General features: G+C 49.5%; 1 pseudogene across 1 annotated transcript; it reads right to left on the reverse strand.

Moving 5' to 3' along the window:
• Positions 1 to 11,451: 11,451 nt before the first annotated feature.
• On the reverse strand, positions 11,452 to 13,038 carry LOC116551671 (annotated as a pseudogene). The gene has a single exon (XR_004269035.1). The product of XR_004269035.1 is annotated as a lipoyl synthase, mitochondrial pseudogene (transcript).
• Positions 13,039 to 13,136: the final 98 nt, after the last annotated feature.

Consider the following 13,136-nt stretch of genomic DNA (forward strand, 5'->3'; position numbering starts at 1 on the left):
TTTTGTATTTTTAGTAGAGACGGGGTTTCACCATGTTGGCCAGGCTGGTCTGGAACTCTTGACCTCAGGTGATCCACCCACCTCAGCCTCCCAAAGTGCTGAGATTACAGATGTGAGCCACTGCACCCGGCCAGCTGTAGGCTTTTGGTGCTAAGATAACCATTGCATTTGAAGACCGCCTTTGTCCAACTTCTGCACATTCTGGGGGCTCCAAGCCCCATCAGGGCCATCAGCAACCATGGGCAGGATGACTGCAGGGAGAAGCTTGGAGGCTGCAAAAGAATTGGCTGGGTCACGAAAAGGACAGAAGGCAAGCCCACACACAGATATCTGAGCATCTGCAACCTTCTCCTGTAACGTCGCTGTTACATTTCCAGCGAGGGACAGAGGCACATGTGGGGGGCATGGGAGGGGAAGGCTGCCTTCTAGACAGTTTCTGCCCCCTTGTGTGTTTTACTCTCTCCTGCCTTGACATCAAGCGTCACTGACCTCGGCCGCCATGGGCCCACTTTCAAGGAGCCCAGACATCTTCAATTGCTACAGGTGATTATCAGAGCCCAGCTGTCTTTGTGGGCACCTAGGGGGCAGGGTGTCAGTCCTCGGCGAAGTCTCCAGGAACAGGCTTCGTGTGGTGTGTGCACCCAGCTGATAGTGCAGGGGAGTCATCCAGACTTAATGTATCAGTGGGGCTTGATGGCTGGACATGGTGTCTCACACCTGTAATCCTAGCATTTTGGGAGGCTGGGCGTGGGGCATCACTTGAGTCCAGGAGTTTGGTACCAGCCTGGGCAACATGGCGAAACCCCATCTCTGTTTTTTTTTTTTTTTTTTTTGAGATGGAGTTTCACTCTTGTTGCCCAGACTGGAGTGCAATGGTGTGGTCTCGGCTCACTGCAACCTCCGCCTCCCGGGTTCAAGCAATTCTCCTGCCTCAGACTCCCGAGTAGGTGGGATTACAGGCATGCGCCACCACACCCAGCTAATTTTGTATATTTAGTAGAGACAGGGTTTCACCACATTGGCCAGGCTGGTCACAAACTCCCAACCTCAGGTGATCTACCCACCTCAGCCTCCCAAAGTGCTGGGATTACAGGCATGAGCCACCGCGCCTGGCCTCCCATCTCTAGTTTTACAAAAATTAAAATAAATAAGTGGGACTTGGGAACAGAAGTGTCCCTGAGAGAGTGGGAGGGGAGAAGCCAGTGGGGAGCCGTAGGTTGGGGCCTGGGGCAAGTCCCTGCCTAGCCCAGCTCTTGGAGTTCAACCCTTTGAGTCTGTCTCCAGGCCGCACCTGAAGGATTGGAGCAGAGAGTGGGGGCGGCGGCTGCACGGAGGGCGCTCAACTCGGCTTCCTGTCTTTGCCTCTCCTTCCTTCTTTTCTCTGTTGGGGCTTCCTCTGAGGGTCCCATTATCAATGTTACTCCTTTTCTTTTTTCTTCAAATAGACCCAGTAGAGGAGACGAAGGCAGGCATGAATCAACGAGGACTGGGGGCCTCAGTCACCACTTGAGTACCAGGCACTTCCTGGGTGCACTTAGCCCTGTTACCATGCCAACTCCTAAAACACCGTTTTCTGAGACAGGCACTGTCGTCTGTCTTCGCCACCACTGCCTGGTCCCTAGGAGATTATCCACAGACATTTTTTGATTGAATGGATATGTAACTCCAATTTGCAGCTGGGGAAATGGGCTCAGAGAGGTTAGGCAACCAGCCCAAGGTGACAGAGCTGCTTTGCTGGGGAGTGGTGGGCGGAGACCTGCTGAGGGTATCTTCAAAGTCCGGCTGCCTCGGATGCCCTGGACCCTTCTTTCAGACACCCTGACGCCCTCCTCCTGCCCTCATTCCTTTTGCTGCTGCTGGTGCCCTCATCCCAACCCAACCCCTTCCGCCCCAGTGGGTCTGTCACATGCTGCTCCTGTGCCAAGCCTGTGCCCCCTGGGACCCCAGGGCAGCCCCTGCCCCTGGTTCCTGCCTGGCTAGCTTCCAGCCTCAGCTCCTGCCATTCCCCTTACCCTGGTGCAGAGGGTGCCTGGGCTGTCGCCAACACCGTGCCCCTCCTGCCAGCCTGCACCTGGGGTGCCCTCCTCGAGCCTCCTCCTCCCTCCCCGTGCCCCTTGGGGCTCAGCTCCTGTCCCTGCTCCTGTTCTCTGACCAGCCCTCCGGGGCAGTCTCGGGGACATTTTCTGCACAGTCCTGGCCCGGCTGGTCACCCTGCAAAGCCCCTGGCAGGTGGGTTTCCCCTCTGGAAGGAAGGAATGCCCCACGAGGGCAGGGCCGGGCCCCTGGTTGCTGAAGGAGCGAATTTCAGCTGCGTTAGGGGAGGATGTGGTGAGTGCCCAGCTGTCCTGGACCCGCGCTTTGGTAAACATAAATTCACTTGTTCCTTGCCCTAGAAGAAGCTCCAAAGAAGCTCCGGAGGAAGCTTCTGGAAGAAGCTTTCCGAAGAAGCTCCTGAAGCTCCGAAGCTGCCCCACTGGCGAAGTCAGAGGTGTGTGCCCCCAAACCCCCCCAACTTGGGGCTCCCAGTCTAGAAGGCAGGCAGGGACCCGATTAGGCTCCCAAAGTCTCCAGTTGATTCTGGAGGGTGAGATAGAAGGCAGGACTAGGGTGAGAGGTTTCAGGAGGCTTAAGCGAAATTATCTGAGAAAGTCCTTCCTATGTACGATTCCCCAGAGCTGTGGCAAGGGGAGGGGAAAGCCTGATGGACAGGCCTGAGCCGCAGGGTGGGGCCTGGGAGGAGTCCCTGCCTAGCCTCACTCTTAGGAGCTCAAACCTTTGAGTCTCTCTGGACATGTACCTTGGCAAGGGATCCCCCACCACGCCTGTGGCGGGCGTGGTTAGCAAAGCTCTTCAGGAGAGGGAGGTGGACGATGCCTTGTACTGCAGAGCAGCTCACGTAGCGCCCTAGCTTTTGTGTCATAAGAGGGAGAAAATAAGAGCTCATAGGTGGACGGGCGGGCACAGAAACTCTGAAAGAAACTTAACAGCAGTGCCCTGAGGGGTAGGTGAGAGCTGGATTTGGGAGTGGGACAGATATGTTCCCATATGTTTTTACATATGTATTTGAATCAAGCGCATGCTTTCAAAAGTTTAAACAATGAGCAACAGCAATAAAGTAGAAATATTCATTTCTTAAAAGAAGGTAGCCAGGGCCGGGCGTGGTGGCTCATGCCTGTAATGCCCTCACTTTGGGAGATCGAGGCAGGTTCACGAGGTCACGAGTTTGAGACCAGCCTGACCAACAGGTGAAACGGTTTTGTAGAAATGGTGAAACCCTGTCTCTACTAAAAATCCAAAAACAATTAGCTGGGCATGGTGGCTTGTGCCTGTAGTCCCAGCTACTCTGGAGGCTGAGGCAGGAGAATTGCTTGAACCTGGGAGGCGGAGGTTGCGGTGAGCCAAGGTGGTGCCACTGCACTCCAGTCTGGGTGACACAGTGAGTCTCTGTTTCAAAAAAAAAAGGTAGCCAGAATGGGAAGTAAATGGGCTTTCTTTAAGGAAGGGCTGAGCAGAGACACTGCTCCCTGCAGGCCACTGAGTGTGGACGCTTCCTGGGCCCTTGCATGGCAGGCTCTGGGTATCGAGGTGGGTGCCAGACACTGGTGTGTTCCCTCCCTGCTGCTGTCCTGACAGGCTCCTGGCCTCCTCCTGCACCCAGGGTGCTGGGCCTGGCTGCCCTGCCTTGCCCAGTAGCCAGTCTTTGGCTTAGATTGGACTGGGGCCCTCCAGGGGGGTCCTTGCTTGGGGCAGGACTGCTCAGTGCCCTGTCTTGCCACCCAGGCCAGCTTGGGGTTCCGTGGCCTGGAGCAGGGAGTGGACTTGGCACGACCCATCCCACAAGCCCAGGTGAGAGGTTAAAAGGCTGTTACGGTTCCATCAATCTCTTCACCAGACAGTGGGAAGACCTGGCTCTGGGGGGCCAGGTGGTTCCTCTGCAGTCACTTGCAGGCTATTTACAGAGGGGACGCATGTGCTGGATGAATCATCCAGAGAACCCAGGAGTAGTTTCTATTCCTGTAGACACCTGAAAGTCCCAACATGCATGGCTTTGAAAAATTGCTTGTGGTTTGCCGGGTGCAGTGGCTCACACCTGTAATCCCAGCACTTCGGGAGGCTGAGGCAGGTGGATCACCTGAGTTCAGGAGTTCGAGACCAGCCTAGCGAGCCTGGCCAACATGGTGAAACCCTGTCTCTACGAAAAATAAAAAAAATAAAAAAATTAGGTGGGCATGGTGGCAGCTACTCGGGAGGCTGAGGCATGGGAATTGCTTGAACCTGGGAGGCAGAGGTTGCAGTGAGCCAAGATCAATTGCACCACTGCACTCCAGCCTGGGCAACAAGAGCGAAACTCTATCTCCAAAAAAACCACACACACACAAAAAGAAAAATTGCTTGTGCTCTGGTCGTCCGACAGGGCCTTCCAGCAGCTCCAGGCACGGGAGCTGCCTCTGCCAGGGGAGGTTTCGGCCCAGACTTTCCCGACGGGCTGGGATCTATGAGGGCTCCCAGCTAAGAGCCACCCAGGCCCACGGTGAGTCTCAGCCCTCCCAGCCCTGATGGCGGGCGATGCCACGGAAATCTCTGTTTGACGGACCCTCAGAGGACACAGGCCTAAGGCTGCCCCAAATCTCTGTGCAGGCCTGGGACAGAGAAGCTGAGGCTGAGGGAGCAGCAGGGCCCCACTGACCATTCTTGCAGACACACGTGCAGAGGCTGAGGTCTCCTCTGAGGCTGGGCACGCAAGTCCTAAACTGGAAGGCGTGCAGTACCACCCTCCTTTCCTTTCTGTGGGCAACAGTTTCAGATCCTAAACCCCCGCAGTGCTGGAAGCCACCACGGCCTTTGTCAGGTGCTGAGAACCGCTGCTCCTGTGTGGTGCCCCTGTTAGAGCATCTGGGGTGCAGGGGAGGCTGCCCAGGCTTTGACACATGCAGTGTGATTTTTGGCTTTTTGGTTTTTTGGTTTTTGGCAGCTGGAGGAGCGGGGCCCGCAGATCTTCCAAGAGAGCACGAGACTGTAGACACCCCTCGTGGAAACTGCTCCCCATATCCACACCCTAGTTCCACTCAGCACCTCTGCAGACCCCAGAGCCAGAGCCCCTTGGCCAGACAAGGTGACACGAAAGCCGCTCAAAGAGCATCTGGTCCCTCCCCTTCATTTCACTCACAAGGAAGTCAAGACCCAGAGAGGGGAAGTGACTCTCCCCAGAGCAGGCTTGCAGCCAGGCCTGGAGGAGAAATGACATCTCTCAGCCCTCTCAGCTGCACCGGACCACGTACAGGTAACAGCCTCTGGGCCGTTTAGAGAAACTGAGGCACAGCGCCTCTAACCTGACCTTGCTCTTGTGGACTGCAGGTAACTCTCCTAAGATCAGCGGGGCTTGTGTGGGTCGGAGCTTTGTGCACACCTGTCCAGACTCAGCGAGTGGTCCCAGGTGGTAGGGCAGAGGCAACCTCGGGGCAGTCTCCGTGACAGCAGCAGCGGCAGGCAGACCTGGTTTGTCCCTGATTACGAGTGACATTTTTCTACGAACCCTCAACTTCCTACTGATCTGAGTCAGGGTTGCAGCATCATGACGGGTGGGGAAACCTCCCCATAGGCAGCCTGGGAACCTTCCCCAGGGCTGGGAGCTCGCGTGCCACCACCCTCCACTGAGCCAGTCGCCCGTTCTCCGAATCCTGTTGGGAAACCACCAGGTGCCCGAGATGACACACTCTCAGGGATCATCCTGCAGCTCTGAGCAATTGCTTTTTGGGGACCAGAAAGACCTAGGAGCCCAGGCTCATCCACTCACCAGCTGCGTGATTTCTCTAGCCTCCGTTTACCTCTCTGGGGAATGAGGCAATACACGGTTTCTTCCTCACAGGGCGCTCGAGGGCAGCAAATGAGGGGGAGCGCCCTTGTCACTGTCATATATTGTAGCTGCATTGTTCTCAAACCCCAGCCAAGTGTCTCTTGGAGAGGCTGGGAGGGAAGACACAGCAGCACTTAGAACCCTGAAAATTCTAGATTCTTCCCTGCAAGGGAGAACCCAAGGTCAGGACATGTCTGGCTGGCCTGGCCTCACCTGGGCTTTGTGATACCCGAGGTGCTGGGGGTGAGGGGACCGGGCCGGGCAAAGCGCCGCCCATAGCTCCGTGGAAGTCAGGGTTTGCCTTTGGTTCTGAGCGGCTATCCCAGTTCCAAAGGGAGCACCGGTCACTATGGAGCTGCAGCAGACCATGCCATATGTTCAGCCATTTCTTCACTCCCTGTCTCTTGCAATAACCTTCCCAAGGGCAAACTGTATGTGAGGCTCAGGGGTGAAGGTGAAGGGGATGAGGTCCTGGTCCTGGGCTGCTGCAGGACAGCAGGGACATGCTCCCCCTGGGGGACACAGAGGACTCTTCATGACACCCACTCGGGACTGCACTGATTACTGGCTAACACCTGTAATCCCAGCACTTTGGGAGGCCAAGGTGGGTGAATCACCTGAGGTAGGGAGTTCGAGACCAGCCTGACCAACATGGAGAAGACCACATCAGACGATGTGGGTATAGCTGGGAAGTGGGCATTTGAAGGAAGGGGTGGGATTTTTAGCATTGGAGGGGTGTGTCCAAGGGAACAGAGGAGCATTAACTTGCAAAGAAGTGAGGAGGGGGCTTGGCAGCTGCTGGTGGGGTCCAGTGTGAGGGAGGAGGAGAGACTGAGAACATGAGTTCCAGCTGGTCCCTCACGGTCTGTTCGACCTTGGGTAGAATCTTTAGAGTCTCTGAGCCTCACTGTCCTTATCTGTGAAATGGGCATAATTAAGGCAACCTCCCAGAAGTGTCCTGAGTTCCCACCACACAGCACTGAGCACATAGCTGGCCACCTCTCATGTCCCCAAGCCAGCCCCTCCACTCTCCCAGCCCCACTACAACCCCACACGAGCCCTAGCAACATGCAGGCATTGGGAGATTGTGGCCATGTCCCCTGTCCCCTCTGTGTCCTATTCCTTCTTGCCTCGTGGCGCCCAGAGGCCCAGCTCAGGCACAGGTGGATGACTTTATTCACACTATATTGTTCGTGGTGGATATGCTGTGTATTCTAACTGTGGAATTTTGGGGGAGCTCCGGGAATCCATCCCTGCGGCTGTACCAATGCTGCTTTTGTAGGCTCTGGCCCTGCCATCTCTGAGGTGGCTTGCATGGCAATGCTCTGTGCAGATGACAGCCCCACAGCTGCAGGAAGGGCCACCTTCTCAGCCACAAACCTCTGTCGGGTTGTGATCTTCCTGTTGCTTGTGTTTTCTGGAAAATCCAGGCCGCCGAGGGAAGGAAGGTAGGTCTGGTGTGGAGCTACATAGGTGGGTTTCAAGGTCTCAGCTGTGCAGGCATAACCTCAGGGCTGCCACAGGTGGGATGCTGGGTCCTCAAAGGTGTGAGCAGATGAGGGTACCACGGGGCATTGGCAGCTGCAGGAATCCCAGCCGCAGAATGTGTAGAGTCAGCAGTTAAGCACAGGCCGGGCGCTCGGGCTCACTCCTGTAATCTCAGCAGTTTGGGAGGCAGAAGTGAGAGAATCACTTGACCCCAGAAATTTGAGACCAGCCTGGACAACATAGTGAGACCTCGTCTCTACAAAACATAAAAAATTACGCCAGGTATGGTGGCTCACACCTGTAATCCCAGCACTTTGGGAGACCAAGGCGGGTGAATCACCTGAGGCAGGGAGTTCGAAACCAGCCTGACCAACATGGAGAAACTCTGTCTCCACTTAAAATACAAAATTAGCCAGACGTAGTGGCACATGCCTGTAATCCCAGATACTCACGAGGCTGAGGCAGGAGAATCGCTTCTTGAACTGGGGAGGCGGAGGTTGTGGTAAGCCGAGATCATGCCATTGCCCTCCAGCCTGGGCAACAAGAGCAAAACTCCATTTCAAAATAAATAAATAAATAAAATTTTAAAATAAAAAATGAGTTGGGTGTGGTGGTGCATGCCTGTGGTCCCAGGTACTCGGAGGGCTGAGTGGGAGGATTGCTTGAGCCTGGGAAGTTGAGGCTGCAGTGAGGTGTGATTATGCCACTGTACTCCAGCCTGGGTGACAAAGCAAGACCCTAGCTACAAAAAAAAAAAAAAAGAACCAGCACAGTGAGGCCAGGACTCCGGGCTCAGGGCTGAACAGGGCCTTAGGGATGGAAGAACTGAGACGGAGCCCCACAAGCAGAGGGAGCAGGAGGAGAAGCAAGGCCTCTGCGCTCCACCCAGTCCCTTCGCACATGAGATGCTTTCTCTCCTTTCCACCAAAGCCTGGAAAACGGCATTATATTGAAGGAAGATTCTTCTTCAGGGCTAAAAAACAAACAAAAACAGACATCAGTAAGACACAGCGGTGTATGAATTCCCTCTTGCCTTTGCTTGCATACCGCTGGTGACGGAGAGCTCACCACATGACGAGGCTGCTTTTCTTTGTCTGCTCTCGGACACTCTGGCTGCGAGATCAGTCTGCTTTCTGCGGCACCTGGAACCTGTTCCTCTTCTGACCCCATGAAGTCGTACGGTGAAACATGTCATGAGCGCTGGGGAATAGAGGCCCTTGTGTCTTTCCTTCAAGGGCTTAGGAATATCTCTAGGCCTTTCTGCATGCTCTCCCATGCTGGGTTCCCTAGCCCCTCGGAGTTCAGCCCTGCAGACAGACAGCCTCAGGTCCCAGGGTGATCAGAGCTGTGCACTGGCCATGGCCATTCCCTCTCCACTTCCAGGATCACTGAGTGTAGACTTGGTTCACCTCATTTCGCTCTTTCTTGTTTAAAAGAACGCTTAGGAATTCCCACTTTCATTCCCACTTTCAAGAGGTGACTGCATTTGTGTTTTGTGTATAAATGTTGTTTCTTTCAGCAATGTACATCTGATTTTGTCTCTTGACTCACACGTTAAGAGGCTACGTAAGAGAATGCATAGAGATGTCCATTAAGTATTATTATATCATGGCACTGCAGCCAAGAGGTCAGGACCAACAAACAGCTATTTTCTTTGCGGTCTGAGAATGAGGAGTGTAATATCGCCCTTGCTGTTGAGAACTTGCCTGGGCTCGGGAATGGGATCAATTTTGTAAAAGACCTTCTTGTCTTCTAAAGAGAGCATAGTGCCTTGATTTATGATGTACTTCTTCCTGATCTGCTAGTCCACCTTATTAATTGGGTTGCTCAGAGCTCTAATTTCTCTGTTTGGTCATGGATGTTCATAAGAGGGTCACTAAAAGCTCCAGCTACATTATATTTCTGTTTCTCCTTGTTTCTGTTGCATTTCGGACATGGTCACATCATGTACTTGTTTGCTATGATAATTGGAAGAGAAATGGAATGTTTTCACTATTTACTGTAACTTTCAATCTTGTGGAGTCCCCATGTTACGTTCTCAATGCTTTTTACTAAAAAAAAAAAAAAAAAAATTACTTTGTTCTATTCCCTGCCTTTCTAGCACAAAATGTGCCTGATATACCAAAGCTTATGCTGTCATTTTACTCTGTGTCTTTTCCTTGACAAAAGATGATCGAATTTTTTAAAATTGCTGGTTGGTTTTAATAGATTAACATAGGGAGTATTAATAATTGTTTATAATATTTGCGTAAACCTCTGTGGGGTTGCTCCTCTGCTTTCTATGTTGAGATATTACGGTTTTTTGATTTTTGGTTTCTACTGTGAATTTTCTCTTCCTTTTGTCCTGTTAAAATAGAGAAAGTAATTTAACCTAAATATTCAATTTGGAAAATATTTACGTTTTAACTTCTCGTTTCTATTGATAGCTTGCCAAGCTTTGGGGGAATTAGGTTTGAAATCTCTTTTCTCACCGTCACCCACTCTTCAGGGTGAAGATGGCACTTTGTCTCTTTTGTGTTGTCCTTTCCTCCTTATGTAACACACGTTTTTATGATGTGATGGCTGACCTGTGATCAGAGGAAACTTGTTTATTTTTCAATTTTGTTTATTTTTCAATTTTTTTTTTTTTTTTAATCTTGAATCGGGTTCTTGTTGCTGTTCTCTCATCATTTGGGTGGACTTGCTGTCCCACTTGACATTTCCACATTTCTCTGTCACCTCATGCTTTGCTCCCAAGTCCCATCTTGAGATGCTCATCTCAGGCCCTGCCAGGTCACGCCTCATCAGCTGAGCTTCGGTGAATTCAGTGCGTGTCTTTAAATTTTGTGTTAACCTTCTACCTGCCATGCCTCAAACACAAACCCCGACCACAGGCTGTTTCTTTGATGTAGAAGGAAAAAATTGAAAGGTATCCTTACTGGTCTCCTTTTCCCCCGCCAAGCGTTTTATATATATATGTATGTATGTATATATATATATATAATCTCAAGTTTTCATATGATCATTAAGTAATTAGAAAAACACACCAAAAAAAGAGAGAGATATAAAGATAAAAGATTTTTAAATCAGCCACCATCCAACTGCTAGAATGCAACCACTCGTTGGCATGTAGAAATCTTTCTTTAGGGGTTTCTTTTTCCCCTCTATGCGTGGGCTTTTAAAATTTTGATCACAGTTGAAATCATTCTGAATGTCTAATTCTGTAGTTTGTGGGTTTGTTACTTAACATAGTCAGCATAAACATAACAGTCAGACAGAAAAATTTTCCATTGAGTAAGTTTACCATAGTGAAATTAACCTCTTGTTGGCATTTAAATGTGTGTATGTATTTTTTACTATTAGAAAAAATGTGATGTGGTAATACGTTGAGGCAAAGAAGAAGAAGAAAAATGTCAAGGTGGACATATTTTTGTACACAACTTTTCTTCTTTCATATGATTTACTTAAGGCGAATTCTCAGAATCACTGGATGGAAGGCCTATGGTTTTCATGGCTTGTAATGGAAGTTATCAAATCCCAAAAGTTGTGTGCTAATTTGTATGCTTACCAGCATATTGGTGACTGGTTTCACAGAACCCTTCACAAATTCTTTGTTAAATTTGATAAGCAAAGATGTTATCTCTTTATAAATCCTCTTCTGGGAACTGCCTATGTCATTGCTCGTTGATCTGTTTGTTGTTGGTCTTGATATTATTCATTTATATATACTCTTCATAGAGAAAGAACATCATTTGTCTAACATTGGTTGTGTTTTGTTTCTTCGAGTATATTATTTGATGTTAAGATTTTTTAGCAAAAAGAATTTTTTTTAATTTCTCTGCCTCCAGACCAGTCCTGTTTATTTTCTGTTTCTTTGCTTTTCAGTTTTGCTAAGTTGACAAAGAGCTTTTCCCTTTAGTGATTTTATAAGTTGTTTATTAAATTTTCATCGAGTTTTTCTATGGTTTGATTGTTTTGAAATTTAATTCCTTAATGAATTTGAAATTTATTTTGAGATGCTGTGTAGCATGAGACTCTAAGTTGGTTTTTACTCCCAAGTAGTTTTTTTTTTAATTACTATAATTAAATCTGCACAGTTGATTGACTTTTTTTTCCTATTTATTTATTTTTTAGAGACAGAGTCTTGTTCTTGTCACCCAGGTTGGAGGGCAATGGAGCAATCTTGGCTCACTACAACCTCTATCTCCCAGGTTCAAGCGATTCTCCTGCCTCAGCCTCCCAAGTAGCTGGGATTACAGGCACCCACCACCATGCCCAGCTAAGTTGAAGATGGGGTTTCACCATGTTGGCCAGGCTGGTCTCCTGACCACAGGTAATCTGCCTTGGCCTCCTGAAGTGCTGAGATTACAGGCGTGAGCCACCGTGCTTGGCTATTGACTTTTTTTTTTTAAAGCAAAGAGTGGGGTACATCTACTACAGTCCAGGCATTCTGATGCCACCTCTGTTATTAACTGGAATCAAATTTTAAAAATTTCTGTGATCTTGAAGGTCTTGTTGAAGTTTTAGGGGGCTTTTGTTTTTCTTTTAGTCACTAGATTTTTCAGGAAAAATTCACCTGCTTTATATGAGGAACGCACCAAAGGGCCACTTGCAGTATAATGAAATCCAAGTTCATTTCCTACTTTTTCCCAGTATTTGAATTTTTCAGGAGTAACATATTCTTCAACCTTAAGGTGACGCTTTGTTGGCTGCATATATTGTCCTAAAATCAAGCAGTCTACATCTGCCTCACGAAGTGCTTTCATTGTTGCATATACTTGCTCATCATTCTTGCCTAAACCCAACGTTATAGATGTTTTAGAAATAACATCAGGCTGAACCTTCTTGGCATGTTTCAGTACACGCAGGGACTGATCAAAATTGGCCCGAGGATCACGAACTTTACTCTGTAATTCTGGGACTGTTTCTACATTATGTGCATACACATCTAATCCTGACAGAGCAACTTTTTCTATTGCTTTGAGATTGCCTCGAAAATCAGGGGTAAGGCATTCCACAAGGATTTCTGGATTCCTTTCCTTTAAATATGATACAGTTTTTGCAAAGTGTTCAGCTCCCCCATCGGGCATATCATCTCGATCCACAGATGTCAGGACAACATAATCCAGACCCCACTCTGCAATTGCCTTTGCAGTATTGTAGGGCTCACTGGCATCCAGTGGAGGAGGATTTCTTGCAGTCTTAACAGAACAAAATCTGCAACCTCTTATACATGTGTCACCCATCAACATGATCGTGGCTGTGGCAGTGGCATATTTTCCACCTCCCCAACACTCTCCAATATTGGGACATCGAGCTTCCTCACATACTGTATGGAGATTTAAATTCTGCAAAGTATTTTTCAGTTTATTGTAATTTTTCCCCATGGGAATCTCTGTCTTTAGCCATGGAGGTAGTCTTAACCTTTCTCCTTTCTGGCGTTTTAGGTTTCCTTTATATTCATCCCAGATGCTCTTGTCTGCAAGATCACCAGGTACAAAATCTTGAAGGTCTGGTCCATTTTGTAAAAGTTCCGTTTCTTCATCTGGCAAGGAACTTAACAATCTGACTGGGCTGCATAAATATCTCCCAAATACCCGGAGCCCCAGGGTGTGGGTGGCATCCCTGCAGGGTAGAGACATTTCCTTTATAGGACTAGTGCAGTGGAAGGGTTGAGGGATAGCTAACTGCAGGGAAAGGACCCCAAATTGTTAATTGACAGTCTCAACATAACTTCTTAACTAAGCTTTCCTTTTGTATTACTGATTTCTTGGAAATGGCTCATTTATCCTTGTTCCTGTTAAACGTGTTAGGG

Source organism: Sapajus apella, unplaced genomic scaffold (genome assembly GCF_009761245.1).
Source record: "Sapajus apella isolate SASKATOON/1434 unplaced genomic scaffold, GSC_monkey_1.0 scaffold10, whole genome shotgun sequence".
In the NCBI taxonomy this organism is placed as follows: domain Eukaryota; kingdom Metazoa; phylum Chordata; class Mammalia; order Primates; family Cebidae; genus Sapajus; species Sapajus apella.